The sequence below is a fragment of the Tursiops truncatus genome, chromosome 12, assembly GCF_011762595.2.
Source record: "Tursiops truncatus isolate mTurTru1 chromosome 12, mTurTru1.mat.Y, whole genome shotgun sequence".
NCBI classification, from domain to species: domain Eukaryota; kingdom Metazoa; phylum Chordata; class Mammalia; order Artiodactyla; family Delphinidae; genus Tursiops; species Tursiops truncatus.
This window is the reverse complement of record NC_047045.1, coordinates 48,826,591-48,843,647: the sequence shown is the minus strand read 5'-3', so window position 1 is coordinate 48,843,647 and position 17,057 is coordinate 48,826,591. Positions and strand designations below refer to the sequence as shown.

The 17,057-nt window shown below is 40.3% G+C and overlaps 1 long non-coding RNA gene across 2 annotated transcripts in view; it reads right to left on the bottom strand.

The window, feature by feature from the left end:
- The window catches only part of LOC109552810 (uncharacterized), a 98,203-nt gene that overhangs the window by 15,844 nt on the left and 65,302 nt on the right, over positions 1–17,057 (bottom strand). The window lies entirely within an intron of this gene.

Below are 17,057 nucleotides of genomic sequence, written 5' to 3'. Positions count from 1 at the left end.
ATATCAGGCAATTTAATTTAGTTCTTGCATTCTAGTTCTGCCCCATCCAGTGATTTAATAGTCCACTTAGACTGTGTAAACCAGTTACAGTGTGGTTCTCTAGTGCCTCCTAGACATTTCTTTCTCACCTCATCGAGCTGTCAGTGTTCCAGGGTATCAAGCACCTGCCTTCCACGGGCAGCAGCTGGCTGCCTCTCTGTAGTGGGGAGAGGTTGTGAAGAAGAGTGACAAAATCTACTTTCTGTATGGTATTCCACTGCTTCTGTCAGCGTAGTCTCTTGTCTCTGAACCACATCAAGAGGGGTGCTGGTAGGGGTCACATTTGATTTCTGGCAGCAAACTGGAAGGGTGACATCTCAGAGATGCAGCAGCTCTGCTCTTCTCTCCTCAGCCTGCACATGAGCTGCCCCTCCCAGGTTAAGTCATGAGGTCCATCCATGTTCAACTCACTGTTGTGAGCAACTCCCTGACACGTCACTCTTGGACCATGTAATACCCTGGAGACTCAGTGGAGGGCAGGGTGTGGTTGGAGGCCCCTCTCATATATAAATGAACCATGTATCCATCTCCCTTGCGTTACCAGTGCAGGATGGTGCAGTGCACATCTGCCTGGCTGCCACATTTAAACTGCAGCCAGAAGACAGTGCATGCATCTCCTTTTCTCAAGTTTCTGCCTACTCCCTGGGGGCTTCTAATATTTGTGTCCTGCTTTTCCATTTGATATTCAGCACAAGGAGTCAAGGAATAAAACAACACCAGGCCAGTTTTTCCTCTCTCTTCTTCATCTAAAACTCGATTCCTCTCTACGCTCAACGTGGTTCAAAGTACTTTATTATGTAAAGGGGAGTAAAAAGAGCTGAGGTCCCTCAGCTCTTTATCTCAGCAGATGTGTTTGGTCTCTGCAGCCCTCCCTGCTCTATAAGAACTCATGATCTAAATTGGAGATGGTCATGAGGAAGAGAGAAGTAAATGTTCTTTGATACTGCAAGTAATTATAAGGCATTATAATTATAACATTATATATAACATTATAACTCAGAAATCTTGAGACCCAGAGTGCTGATTTAGCAGGTGTAACTTTCCTGTTATGTTTCAAGAATCATCATATTTTCTAACTGAATAATTTGATTTCTTGCAGGAAATATACTAGGATGGCATCTTGGAATAACCAGTGATGTTAGGAATTGGCTCAATCCTTTACAATTTTAAACCTTTACCCTTAAATTTCTCAAGGAACATTACTTATAAGAAAAAGAGGAAAACAAGAAATAGTCCAGTACTCAGACTTCCAGGAACTTCAAATTCACAAGTGCTGCAGAAAACTCTAGTCAAAGGCAGTGGAGATCAGGAATAGAGCATGGAAGCAAGTTAACCACTCAGGACCAAGTGCTCCTGCACTGCCAGACCCCAAGTTACTCAAGAAGTATTAGGCCATCCTCCTGCACCCTCAACTCACTCAGCCCTGACCCCACTACCAAGGCGTAATCAGAAAACTTAATGTAACTTGATTACACAGTTATTCCTTTCCCTATGTGAAGAGTTACCCACTTTGATCTAATTCCTTAAAGCCTCAGGGAGCATATCATAGGGTATGTTTAAGTTAAATTCCACTAGTCAAATAATGTGGCAAATCTTCTGTGTGTGTTAATTGTAATAATTTCTACGTCTATATATAGCGTTTTAACAAAGCACCTTAAAATACATGATTAATTCCACATGATATTCACAAGACTTTAGGCCAAGTAACAGAGTTCAATATAATAAATAGAAACACTTTAGATGTTTTAAGAGAAATGGGTTTAATTCAAGAAATGAGAGGCTTACAAAATAACTAGAAGTTTGGAAGGAATGGGCTCTAGACTGGGCCTCCAGGAATAACCCCCAAACACTGCATAACCAAAACACCAGGAGGGCTGCTGATTCTGCCACAGTCAGAGGTAAAAATCAAGAGGCCACTACTGGAACTATTAAGTCGAGAACATTCTGTTATGGACTAAGATATAGAGGCCAAACTAGTGGTTACCAGTGGCTGGGGTAGCAGGGTTCGGGCCATGTAGGAGTTAGGGAGTGAGAGGTACGAACTACTGGGTATAAAATAGGCTCAAGGATGTACTGTACCACACGGGGAATACAACCAATATTTTATAATAACTGTAAATGAAAAGTAACCTTAGAAAATTGTATACAAATTTTTTTTAAATTTTTAAGTAAAATAAAACAAAACATAAAAAAGACATTATGCTATGGCTGTGACCTGGAAATGAGAAAGTAACTGCTGTTGTCACCTTAGCTACTACGTAAAGCTGGACACTGGAACACTGCTGAAGAAAAACCCTACATCTTTGCAACCTGTTTTCTGAAAGAAAAAAACAAACAAAGGTGCAGGAAGATGGCTCCCTTATTACTCCCACCTTATAAATCTTGAATCAATACTTCTAAATGATAGAATCAAATTTGCTTCCAAATCTTAGCAGCAAGGGAGCCTGGGAAATATGGATTTTTAGCTTTCCAGCTTCTACAGGCCAAGAAGGCAAAGCAGAAGGAGTTAGAAATGGATGCTGGGACTTCCCTGGTAGCGTGGTGGTTAAGAATCCGCCTGCCAATGCAGGGGATACGGGTTTGTGCCCTGGTCCGGGAAGATCCCACATGTCGCAGAGCAACTAAGCCCGTGCACCACAACTACTGAGCGTGCGTTCTAGAGCCCACGAGCCACAACTACTGAGCCTGTGTGCTGCAACTACTGAAGCCCACGTGCCTAGAGCCTGTGCTCCACAACAAGAGAAGCCACCGCAATGAGAAGCCCACGCACTGCAAAAAAGAGTAGCCCTCACTCACCAGAACTAGAGAAAGCCCGTGTGTAGCAACAAAGACCTGACACAGCCAAAAAATAAATAAAATTTTTAAAAAAGAAATGGATGCTGAGAACAGACCAATCAGCCATACCACCACAGGGAGCTTGTTGGAACTTCCATTTCACAGATGAGGAAACTGAGATTCAAAAAATTTAAGTGATTTGCACAAGACTTCAGTGCTAAATAAATTGTATTACCAGGAATAAAACCCAGGGATTTCTATGCCGTGACCAGAATACTTTCCAATTTGCCATTCTGTATTAATTGATTATGAGGGATTATTAATCCAGAAGAAGAAACAATTTATTACACCTGTAAGAGGACCTAACATTTCCTGACATATATTTGCCCATCTACCAGGCTATTATTATGTTTCAAAGAGATCAACTTAGAAAAATCTCTAGATATACAGCACTCCTTCTCAATGGATATTAAGTAGTTGATAGAGTTTAGGGTATAGATGAAGTAAACTTGAAAACTTCAAGCTCTTGTCTTCCTTCAAACATTCAAAAATTACTCAAAGCCTAAAGACAGAAAAAGGCAGCTGAACAGGCAAAAAATGTTCTTGATTTTTATCCCCATTCCCTCCCCAAATTAAAAGATTATTTGCAAAGATTTATAAAAACTCAAAGAGTAAAAGAAAAACTTACTTACGTTATCTGAATTAAATTCAGAAATGCTATTCGAGATAAATGTAATATATAAATGTAAGTTAACTAAATACTGGTGAAGTTATCTCTTAAAGAGATACTGGCCTTAAAGATGTAACTATACAGCTATTGAATATAATCTGGCTTGCTTATCAGCTTTCTAATACATATCTCTTTTTAGTAATTGGTTCACTTTTAAAAAATGAATTATTATCCATGTGTTCATATGTGGATCATAATTTAATCAAATGTGAAATTTTAGATTAATTTTTAGCATATTCAAACTCATCCCAAATCCACTAACAGACATTCAGAAAATGGTTTTGCTGTCATTCTACAAATCTCCATGGCAATGTTCAGTGCTCATTTTTGTGACTACCTCTTTAAAGGGAAGCATTTTGGAAGAGGTCTCCTGAGGGCGTTTATAATAAATCTTTCCTGAGTTTCTTTTAGGCAGAAAAGAAAAATCCACTTAAGACAATGCTTTAAGGCAAAGTGTTACCTGACTTCAGATTCAAACGTTTTATTTATTAGGGAAGAAGTTAAAATCTCCAGGGGATGCTGAATCAGTCTATTCTGAGAGGTAGAAATGGAGAAGCTACTTCAGGTAAATGGTGTCTAACTCTGGTAACAGAGACAAGTCCTAGCCCTGCCAACATTCTCTCTCCTGGAAATACCACCACTCTACTCCACAGGGAAGGTATATTAATTGCTTAATTGAGAAATGAGAAGACAACAGTGAAGAATTACAGCAGCTTTTATTTACTGAATCCCCACTATATACCAGCCATGTTAGATGCTTCAAAACATTACTATGAGCATTAATCCCACATTGCAGAAAAGAAAGCTGAGGCTCATAGGAGCTAGAAATGTGCCTAATGTCACACAGCTAGTAAGCAGAAGAAGCAAGACTCAAACCATGACCGACTGGCCTCAAAGTTTGCATGCTCTCCCCTACAGCATAGCGATGAGAAACCCAATATCTCGAGCAAAGGTCACTGTCTACTCAAATAGAGATGGTATGAGGCAAGCAATGTAAATTGACCCAACGAGGAAAAACCTACACCATGTAAAACTGCAACGCCACAGAAGCTTCGCAATCTTACCTGAATGTCTCTAGCAATCAATGTAAAGGTTATTCAAGTTCAGCAAACTTGCCTCTAGCAAAATACAGCTAAATTTGTTCTACTTATGGGAATGGAAGGAGAGTAAAAAGATGCCTGTTTCCTCGTATGCAGATCTATCCCCAGTGTGAATTTTCACCTTCACGAGTTAAAAGATGCAGCATAGAAAGGGATGCATAGTTCTGAATAAACAAGTTATACTTGAAATGACAATCAACACCCCTGACACACTTCTATGTACGTCTGATTTTTTTTTTCTCAAGAAAAGATTATGTTTCTGATACAGGAGTGATCATTTCTAGCCATGTTTCTCATGCCCAAGGTATATATTCCCTATAGTCTCTATGTAATATACCTTCAACATATTATACTTTTTATGATTATTAAGGTAAAACTTCATTTTCCAGCTATAGAGTCAAGCCAATTAATCTATTTCACTTTGGGTTTTTGGTGGGGAGGAGGATATTTCTGACTAGTAAGGCTTTTTTCCTTTATTTAATTGTACATTTTCCCTTTCTACTGCCATTTCTTCCACCAAATGTCTGCAACTGATTGTAACTCCGACATTCCAAATCAGATGTGATGTCTGAAGCATTGTAACTGAATTGTGCAGGAAGAAACACTCAGGACTGTGATTATTCTTCATATAGTTCTTCAAAAAACATTCAGCTTTTCTGCTGCCACATCACATTATAAATTAATTTTGTTTCCAAGTAATGCTCACCTTAATTTTCTTTTACTTCACTTCTCTAACAAGTTATCTTGGCTCAGGCTAAGACGAGCTAGGCAACAATCTCTCTGGAGGCTTGCACGTGCCACGACTGCATAAAATCACCTTAAATGGGAATTCTTAAGGACACTTAAAGAGTTTCTAGCCATATTCCTGATTTGCCTGGGGAGCATTAGGCCTGTAAGAAAGAGTTTCTGACATACTGGGGTGGGATGTGGTATGAAGAGTGATTGCTATGTTGGCACAATGAGCCTGAAAAAATATTATACATCTTCTACCAGGAGCAATACTAAAAGGGAATAGTATTTCTGAATACAGTAGGAGACGTTCCTTGAATTCACCACGACTGCACAGACAGCTCCCACTGCCACCAGCACGCAGTGATTATTTTCCATTCAGCCATTCTCCAGTCTCCTACTACCCAGATCTATGTTCTGTAGTGTTCTGTGTATGGCAAAAAGGCTGACGCCTGCAAAACTGCGTCACCTGGGCTAATGGCAGCCCAGCAGGAAATCAGAAAGTGAGAAAAGAAAGAGGGCAGGGGGCTTCCCTGGTGGCGCAGTGGTTGAGAGTCCGCCTGCCGATGCAGGGGACACGGGTTCGTGACCCGGTCCGGGAAGATCCCACATGTCGCAGAGCGGCTGGGCCTGTGAGCCATGGCCACTGAGCCTGCGCGTCCGGAGCCTGTGCTCCACAACGGGAGAGGCCACAACAGTGAGAGGCGCGCGTACTGCAAAAAAAAAAAAAAAAAAAAAAAAAAAAATGAAGAGGGCAGGGTTCTTCTTGGCTTGCTCATGCCTGGATTCAATGCTAGGATTCTAACAGTGGATGCGGCTCCCTCTGACCACAGCTCTGGACAGGCGGTCTCTCCTCAGAGCTCTGTCTCTCACAGGGCTTTAATGTGTGTTCCTCTCCTCGGGTTTAGGGACGGCAACACCTTCCAAATGTTGCTAGTCAGGGGTGCCTCAACTTCTCTTGTTTGTTATCTTCCCCAACCTCACACTTCTCTAACAAGTACTTTCATTAAATTCTCCTCACAATTCCATCAGTGTGCATTCTGTCTGTCTCTCGCTGGGCCCCTGGCTGATGCAGTAATTGGTTCCAGGAACAGACCCTCAGGTTGGAATTCCAGTATTGATTCCACACATATTATTTTATAACATACAGATGACTTACCTACTCAAGTGGGAGGAGGAGTGGAGGGTAAAGAGCAGAGGGCAAGATTGTGGGAGATTAAGTATCTGTTTCATTTGAGCTTTGTGGTGATAAAGATTATAGGTGGCCTCTCACGTGCTGGAGAGATTATAAGAATAAAAATATAAGCTTAGTGCCTGAACTTTCAACTCAAGGCATGGTGGAGAACCGGAAAGTTTCTAGTTAACTTTAAATGTTATCTCTTATCTCGCGTATTGTACAACAGACATAGTTGATGATCAGAATCATGACATGATGATATGAGCTGCAGAGCTGCAAAACCAACTAAATATATACATCCAGTGGGCTTTGAAAGTCCAAGTTAAAATTAAGCTTAGCAGCCCTTCTCAAGTCTCAGGATCCCACTTCTTTGTAACCAGGGTTCTAACTGTAATCTAAGAGACTTGTAATAAAGCACTGGTTGAAAAAAGGGGAACCCTGACACCTGAAATGAGGTCCTTAACTTGAATTCTCAAATCCCCCTGCATCGTCGTTGCTAGTTGATACAGTCTCTCCAGACTAAAAAAATTACTTTCAGTAGCTTCATCTGGAACGCTTACCTAGCCAGGACGTTCCCATTATTCTCAAGGTTAACCCACACCACCATCCATAGCTTCCATGGCCACAAGGAGAATTGCAAAGTACTCTCAAATATAAGATAGGTTCAGTATCAAAGGGGTGATAGGAAGGTGCCAATTTTTATAGTCAAGAAATGGGAGTAGGGGAAGCATGTTTACAAATAGATTCTGACAGGATTAAATCAAGGAGCTAAAAATATAAGGTTGTTTCAAGAAGAATTTATCAATATGGGAAAGCTTATCTAAGATTCTAGATATATTATGTCAGCTGAAGCTCTAATTAGTTTGCTTGAAGCCTGAACTCAGTGGTGACCTACAGTAATAAGGTTGAGATGCTGGGACTTCTCTGCAACAAAGAGGAAAGAAATTAAAGGCATAGGGAGGTGGGAATGCTGGAGTGGACCTATTATCTGTAACCTACTCAGCCACTCTTACCATACCTCTAGGAAGGACCAAAGGATACTTCCTTCCCCAAAGCAAAAAGAATACCTTGGTAGTGAGCACCAGTACCCCCCAAAAGTTCTGTCATGGCTGCCCTGTGTAGGCTAGAGATGCTACTGAAGAATCAGGCTCCCTAATCTCAATGAGAATGATGGGGTCTTGGAGTGGTAGAGGCCAGGTGGCAGTGCCCAGTTTCAGGGGTGAGGGTGGCACAACTACTGAAATAGACCACAAAGACAGAACAGCAATACAAGTGTGTTGACCTACATGGATATATGATTGTGGTTAATTTTGTGTGTGTGAGAATTTTAGGAATGAAATAGATTATCAACCTTCTAAAATATTATTTAGTTTACGTTATCACACCAATTCTTCCCCTGGTAGGCAATACCCAAATAAAAATACTATAGTGGGAATTCATGGCCTCTTACCCAGTTCACAAACCCAGCGCCTTTTCAGATAGAGGCTAGTTTTGTTTTGTTTTGTTTTTTAAAGGAATCATTCTGAAAGGCAGACACAAAGATACACTGCAAATCTTCCTCCAAACCTTCCCTCACAAGATCCATGGCTGTTTAACAGAGTGACAGTGAATTGGGAAAGAGAAATAACCATACTACCCAGGAGTTATTACCTCAGTTTAGCACTAATCAGTGTAGGCACAAAGTCAGGAAATAAACGGAGTCTTGGCCCAAATCTACCTTAGAGTGGTCAGTGGGCTATATCCCTTCTGACTGTTATTTCCCATGCTTCTTATTGTATACTTGGAATAATCATAACTTAACAACTGGAAACATCCTTACATTGGTTCTCTGACCTATGAAGTAAATGCTATATGGTGGGAAGAGCCAAGTAGAGTTTCTGGAATTTCCCCTGTCAAGTAGTAAACAAAAAGCAATACCCTGAAAACACTGCAGAAATATGTACTACTATCAAAGATTAAAAGCAGCGTGGATGGTAATTCCGGTCCCTTCCTCATTTTATACTGGCCTTTTCAGTTTGGAGGTCACAAAAGGATGCTTAAGAATGACCCTGAGTTACTGTGATCAGCCACAGCTGCTGATCCAGATGTAGTGCCCTAACTGGAGCAAATCAACACAGCTGCTGGCTCCTGGAATATAGTTATTGATCTAAGAAGTGGTTTGTTTTCTTGTGGGGTTTTTCCCATTTGCATTAGTAAAGACAATCAGAAACTGTTCATCTTTATCTAAATAGTAGGAACATAATTATACCTTCAATGTCTCAACTCAGGACTATGTCAACTCTCCTGAAAAAATCTTGACCATTTTGAAATCCCAGAAAACATCACCCTGATCTAGTATATTGAAGACATTATGCTAACTGGACCTGATGACCAGGAGGTCACAAGTTCCAAGATGCCTTAACAAAACCATGTGTGCTAGTGAGTAGAAGACAAACCACACAAAGCTTTGGGATACTGTCAAACTGCAAAATTTCTAGTAATCCTTTACGGTAGAGCATGTGCGGATATTCCCTCTAAAGCAAGCTACAATTAATTGCACCTTGAATTTACTACTATGAAGAAAGAGGCAGCAAATTTAGCTTAAGTCTTTGGGGTTTGGAGGAAGACTACACTACATTTGGCAACACTGTTGTAACCCATTTCCTGAATAATCCACAATGTTACCAATTTTATTGCTGCCCACAGCATAAAAGGCTTAGCAATAGGACGAGGTTATGGTGCAGGCTTCCCCATCTTTTGCATTTCATAAGCTAGAATATTTAAATGGTACTTGAACTCTCTGGTACAACTTGAAAGGCTCCCTTTGAGGCCTCTACTGTGCCGCAATAGGAGAAACACAGTATAGACCCTAATATGATAGAGCAATCCAAACTCCCTCCTGCAAAAAACTATCCCATTTGTAAAACTATTTCTGGTTTGCTACTGGCCCTGGTACAACAAAACAACACCTGAGCACAACAACCAGGAGACCATATGACCTGAGCTGCTCATCATGAATTGGGTATTATTTGGTAGATGTGTGCATTGAATGATTAAATTTGGAATGGAATATATCTAACATGCCCAAGGAAGTCCAGAAAACTCAAATAACCCAGCTGGGCAGAATCAGACTTCAAAGTACATACACCTAGGACCTAGAGATTAACATACTGAGTGAAGTAAGTCAGACAGAGAAAGACAAATATCATATGATATCGCTTATATGTGGAATCTAAAACAATGGTACAAATGAACTTATCTACAAAACAGAAATAGAGTCACAGATGTAGAAAACAAACTTATGGTTACCAGAGGAGAATGGGGGAGGGATAAAGTAGGAGATTGGGATTGACATATATACACTACTATATATAAAATAGATTTAATAAGGACCTACTGTATAGCATAGGAAACTCTACTCAATACTCTGTAATGACCTATACGGGAAAAGAATCTTAAAAAGATTGGATATATGTATATGTATAACTGATTCACTTTGCTGTACACCTGAAACTAACACAACATTGTAAATTAACTATACTCCAGTAAAATTTTTTAAAAAACAAAAATTAAAAAATTTTAAAAAATAAATCAATTAAGAAGAAGTCAAAAGATTTCTTTCAGCTCAAATAAAATCAATTCCATAACAAAAAAATTGCATAAAGCAAGATTAATTTTTCATATTTCTCGGTATTATGTGGACAGGATTCTTAGTTCAAAACCACCTTTCTGTCAGTATTGTGCAGTTTTAAAATGGATGTTGGGGGCTTCCCTGGTGGCGCAGTGGTTGAGAGTCCGCCTGCTGATGCAGGGGACACGGGTTCGTGCCCCGGTCTGGGAAGATCCCACATGCCACGGAGCGGCTGGGCCCGTGAGCCATGGCCACTGAGCCTGCGCGTCCGGAGCCTGTGCTCCGCAACAGGAGAGGCCACAACAGTGAGAGGCCCATGTACTGAAAAAAAAAAAAAAAAACAACAAAACAATGGATGTTGGTAGTGGGGTGAGAGAAGGAATAGGGGTTGGCACATCTCGTTTCTCTTTAGTTTCTATAAGATCCTTAATTTCCCCTCTGTATAAGTTTGCTCAGGCTGCCATAACAGAGTACAGGCAGACCTTGGAGATATTGTGCGCTCAGTTCCAGACCACTGCAATAAAGCAAATATTGCAATAAATCAAGTCACACACACACACACAAGTACATACTCCTATTGCTGTCATCAGTTCCTCAAACCACACTTGTGGCCTCCTGGGAAGTTATCTATGACTGTTAGCCAAGAAGGAAAAATTACCTGTCTTTCTGATGGATGTTGACCACATCCAGAAATGGACAGCTGCTACACTCCAGCCCCATCTGTGACGGTCTGAAACTCCTAAAGGGAAATATTTCCATTTGGCAGAATTTTGTGTTGTACATCTGTACACTTTGTGTGGAGGGAGAGATGGTCCACTGTATGGATCCACAATGACTCCTGGGAGGAGCTAATGGGATGCCTTTCCCACCAGGGATTTGAAAAACAAGATTAGAGGATTGGTGACAAGGAGTTCTGGGGAAAGGTTATGTGAATAGATGTCTTGGTATAGTCATGGACTGTTGGCTATTTATGTCCTATAGAAAAGTCTACCAGAGGGTATCTATTGCTGAGGAATCTCTTAATGATCAGAAAGATTACTATTACAGATACCATTCAGCCTCTTTACCCAGCCAATCCAGCATGTGTGTTCAAAATGGCCATGGTGGCAAGGTGGAAGGATACACATGGAACTCAGCAACATGGACTTGCTCTTCCCAAGGCTAATCTATTACAATGCCTATGTACCCAGCCTTTCAGTCATAGAGACCAATGATGTGCTCTGATATGACACCATTCTCCAAAAGGACTAGCAAGCTCCCTGACGGAAAGTTGATTATCCTTTCTACTTGTGAGTGGGGTAGATATTTGTCCTCAGGAACCCAAATACCTGTCCCAGATATGCATTTGGCATCCCAGTCTACAGTGTTTCTTCTAACACCCTACTATAAGCTGAATTGTGTCCCTAGTTGAAGTCCTAACCCCCAGTACCTCAGAATGTAAACTTATTTGGAAATAGAGCCATTGAAGATGTAATTAGTTAAGATGAGGTCATACTGGAGCAAGGTGGGCCCTTATTCCAACATGACTGATGTCCTTATAAGATGATGTGAAGACACAGGGGAAAAGCGTAACATGATGTTGGAGGCAGAGATTATAGTTATGGAACTGTAAGTCGAGGAATGCCAGCAACACCAGGAGCTCATAGCATAGAACTGATTCTCCCCTAGTCCCTTGAGAGATCACAGCTATACTGACACGTGGATTTCAGACTTCTAGCCTCCATCCAGAACTGTACAAGAATAAAATTCTGTTGTTTTAGGCCAGCCCATTTGTAGTATTTTGTCACAGTAGTCCCAGGTATCTAATACACATCCTTATTCATACCTTATTCAGTCAAAAGTTATATCACAAAGCATCAACCTCAATCAAGCCACTCACTTTATAATGAAACAAAGACAGTGATGGGCTCACGCCTATGGAATTCATGGGTTTTACCACATGTCCTATCATCTAGAAGTGGACAGCTATGGTACCAGCTGAGGAGGGTGGGGTTAGGGTACTTTAAACCAGTGATCAATGTACAGTAATGTCCCCCCTACTTACCCCATAGCCAAGTTCCAGAACAAATTGGTAGCGGTCCCTCAATATTAAACCTGAAATCTCCATGTTAAAAATTTTGCTTCTTGTTCCTGCACCCTTGGGTTCCACAAATTTGGAAATATGAGTTCCTAAGAGAATAACACCTTCAAATGGGAATGAAGTCACGATTTCAGTATATTGGAGACTAATTCCACCTCCTGTTAATTTAGGGCTCTTAAGCCACTGAATTGAAAGCAGAGGAAGAGTGTGTAACATTGTTGGAGTCATCCATTCCAATTGTCAAGGGGTGATTTTACTGCTGCTACAGAAAGGGAATAAGGAGGGAGATGTGGGGAGTTTGGTAGATTCACTGGAGTACCTCATTATTCTCACAATAATTTTTAAGAGAATCTGTAGAAACGCAATAAAGGTAAAGCCACAAAGGGTTCAAATCCTCTGGTGATAGAGGTTAGGGCCACCGCACTGGGTAAAGAACCCAACCAGCTAAAGCACTGGCAGAGGTAAGAGAACTCAGAATGGGTGGTGGGGAAAGGAGTTTTCAAAGATCAAGGATTCATCAGCACCACTGGAAGGGCAGCCTGAGCAGAAGGTCTAGAATTTCATAAAGCACCAGATGTTTGAAGACAGCTGCAGTATGGAGGCTGAAAGTCACCGAGATGAGAAGAACAGCTTGGTACTAAATGTGAATCAGATCTTCCCCCTCTTGGGGATTCTGAGGACATTTTACAGGAGAAAAGCTGAGATCCTACCAGTCTGCACATGTAAGATTCTGATCAGATTTGGAGACTATGATGGTTAGTTTTTTGTGTCAACTTGGCTATGCCAAGGGATTCAGGTACCCAAACAAACACTAATTTAGGTGTTCCTGTAGAGGCGCTTTTTTAGATCTCGTTAAGATCTACAATCAGTTGACTTTAAGTAAAGAAGATTATCCCTGATTATGTGGGTGGACCTCATTCAATCAGTGGAAAGGACTTAAGAGCAAAACAAATTTCCCTGTAGGAGAAATTCTTCCTCAAGACTGCAGCATCAGATGCTGTGGCCTGCCATACAAATTTTAGACTTGCCGGGCCACAGTCATATAGCCAATTCCTTGAAATATATATATCTAGATATATATCTTTATATATCTAGATATATATATATATCTGTATGATGATCTCTCATTTTATTTGTGCTACTTGCATCAGTTTTCTGTAAGTCACAGTGGCATGCTGAACTGCAGCTTTGGGTCCAATAATATGAGTTGTTTTACCTGTAGCTGGGATGGATTATTTGTACCTGGTGCTCCTATGAATCATAGTGCAACATGTCCAGGAGGGGGGGCCAGCTGCTGTGCGCAGCAAGTAATCACAAATGGAAACCACTTAACTTCCTATCTTCACCCCATAAACTTGGCCTCGCTGATACAGTGTCCAAACCAGAAGAACTGACCAACTGCCTCCTGGTTTTCAGACAAAAGATTGAAATTACTGAAGAAAATGCAGAGAGAGAGTGAGAAATTCCACATAACTGTTCAAAACAAACTTATTTGACCCTTAAGAAAGACCACTACAGGGTATGTAAATATTGAGTGCACATGGATAAATTTAGGAATTTTACCTTAAAAAATTGAAAAAGTAAAGTGAATCAAGAAAAACTTTCATTTAGAAAACAACTACTTAATTCAAAATTTCTTAAATTTGAATAATGCATGGAACTTCTTTGAAGGGAAAAATATTAGACAACCCACTATTACATACATTATTTTCCTAATATTATATGTATATGTACAAACATAAAAGTAGGTATAAAGTTCTTATGCTTATGCTCTTACAGAGCTAAAATAAACAATTTTATGTTAAATGATAGCAAAATTACAAAGCCAATGAAATTGTAATTTAAAACATTAAATTAGTATGACAATATGACAAATAATTATTTGCTTACTTGGTTTAATTAAATTTAAAACAAATCACTGTTTAGTTTCATGGAAAAAATACATGGTTTACATAGATGCTTTAGAACACGATGGACCACCATTTGGGTTTTTGTCATTGTTAACGTTACTTATTTTTAGATAATTCTTTTTAAACACTGATTAATTATTTTGATCAACCAATGAATTTAATAAAGAACCCAAAATTACAAAAGTTGGCAGTAATGTTTCAATATCATTCAGCAAAAAAATCCTCATTGTGGATTTACTAGGATAATGACTGCTAATGAGCTTTAGCAACTTATTAAATACCAAGACAGAACTCATGAACCTTAATTCACAGCAGGAACACGCAACTGTTACGACACAAGTTGTTCTGAGTTAGACATGTGTAGATTAAAGGAAGGCTCTATCTTGTGTTAGAATCTTTTGGATACATAGAATAGAACCAATTCAACCTGGCTTCAGCACAAGGGTTCTGCCTCTGTCCTCAGCAGGGAGGGGGAGTTTGGGGGGGTGGCTGTGGAATCAGGAACTGGTGAGTTGTTGGGATCTGAGGCTATTCCATGTGTGTGTCTCTCCTTCCCTCTAACCCTCCTCTCTCTCTTTCCCTCCCTCCCTCCCTCTTTCTCTTTCCCCCTACTGGCTGACCCGTCTCCCTCTATCTCTGTATTTCTGTATATGTGTGTCTGTCCCTCACGCCATGAGGTCTTATCTCTACTTCTGTCTTTTGTGTCTCTATTTTCTTCCTTCTGTGTTGTCCAGATTTATCTACCCATTTACATGTGAGGCAAAGACTACTACTCCCAGTTTGGGCTTAACATCCTTTACAAATTTAAATGCTGATTAGGGAGAAGACCTGTGTCCCACCTCCATATTTCTAGGAGAGGGAACAGTTTAACAGACCACTGATGTTAAGCTGTGGCTAGTTTGGAGTGAGTGTCACATGGGTGGCTGTCCACTCAACAGTGGCTATTAGAACATACTTTCTGAGAAGGACATGGGTATTATAGGAAACATGTCTATTTACATGTCTATTAAGGACCCAAAACATCAGTTTCTCCTAGCAACTATTCATTAAAGTACTTGAAATATCCAGTTGATTCTGACATTAAAGATAGTGTCTAAAAACCAATCCAGGAAATTATACCAGAGGACAAAAACAAAAGCCTTTTAAAAACATGAAAAGAGCCCCTGACACCACCTAGAAAGAGGTGAATGGCCCAAACCACAAGGGCTATTGGACTGTTCCACCAACAGACTGCTCTTGAAGGCACTCATTTGAAGCATGTGAAAGGACTTGACTTCAAGACTTTGGATGAACAACCTAAGTGTCCATCATCGGATGAATGGATAAAGAAGATGTGGCACATATATACAATGGAATATTACTCAGCCATAAAAAGAAACGAAATTGAGCTATTTGTAATGAGGTGGATAGACCTAGAGTCTGTCATACAGAGTGAAGTAAGTCAGAAAGAGAAAGACAAATACCGTATGCTAACACATATATATGGAATTTAAGGAAAAAAAATGTCATGAAGAACCTAGGGGTAAGACAGGAATAAAGACACAGACCTACTAGAGAATGGACTTGAGGATATGGGGAAGGGGAAGCTGTGACAAAGCAAGAGAGAGGCATGGACATATATACACTACCAAACATAAGGTAGATAGCTAGTGGGAAGCAGCCGCATAGCACAGGGAGATCATCTCGGTGCTTTGTGACCGCCTGGAGGGGTGGGATAGCGAGGGTGGGAGGGAGATGCAAGAGGGAAGAGATATGGGAACATATGTATATGTATAACTGATTCACTTTGTTATAAAGCAGAAACTAACACACCATTGTAAAGCAATTATACTCCAATAAAGATGTAAAAAAAAAAGACTTTGGATGGAGACCCTGGCCAGCAAAGAATGTATTTTTTACCAGCACTTTTTCTGGTAAAGGAGCATGGGTAAGAATATTTAATCCTTAAAAATTAAACATAATATTATAAAATCCTACCAAATCACTGCCTTCTATAAGTACTTTTACTTATACACAACAGTAGAAACACTAAGATTGCTTTAATCACAAAAATTTTTTTAAGTGAAATTATATCCTCATCAAAAGTGAAATTATATCCTTTAATATTTATTAGATATAGGCAGGATAGGTGCAAAGTGTATTCACAGAGCTTACAATTTGAGAAAAAAGGGAAGATGGGATTAAAATTAATATGTAGGAAAAGCACAATGATGAGCTTTTACAAGCGTGCTGAAGATTTGGGGATTGTGGATGGTGCTGCTTAAGTGCAACAAATCCTCCGAAAAAAAGCTGGCCTGAGTCTCTCAAAAAATGAGAAGGACACTTTGAGAGAAAAGGTCAAATAAATATATGCAAAGAGTATAAGTGAAAGAAGGAAGAAAATTTGGTGTGGGGAGTGCAGAGGGAAGACACGGCTTCCATGTGGTGTGGTGGCAGGCAAGGTGCTAAAGAGTAGAGGCTTGCACAAAGCAGTAACTGGAGTTTCCGAACCAGGTTCAAGAGAGGGGAGATTAAAGCAGCAAAAGTGGTCAATTCTTTTGGCAATGATATGTGGCATAAATTGAATGATGGAGCAGACAGGGATTATCACTTTGCCTGTTATAGTCAGCATGATGCCCTTCAGCACTGAAACACACCTAGTCACCCCAGGACCTGCAGATCTGTAGGGTGCAATCCCTGTTGCCTCACCTACCACAGCTGGCCTCACACATCACCCTGGCCCCTGCAACCGAAATTCACTTTTCCAGAACATTGACTGATTCCTGACACTGGCAAGAAGCCAGATCTCAGCTAAGCCAGACACTAGAGACACTCACTGTACCTCATGTCCCCTGCTCTAAATAAAACTCTCTTCTGCTGCTAATACCAGACAAATCTAAATGAGCCTTGTCTCAGTGTACACACGGA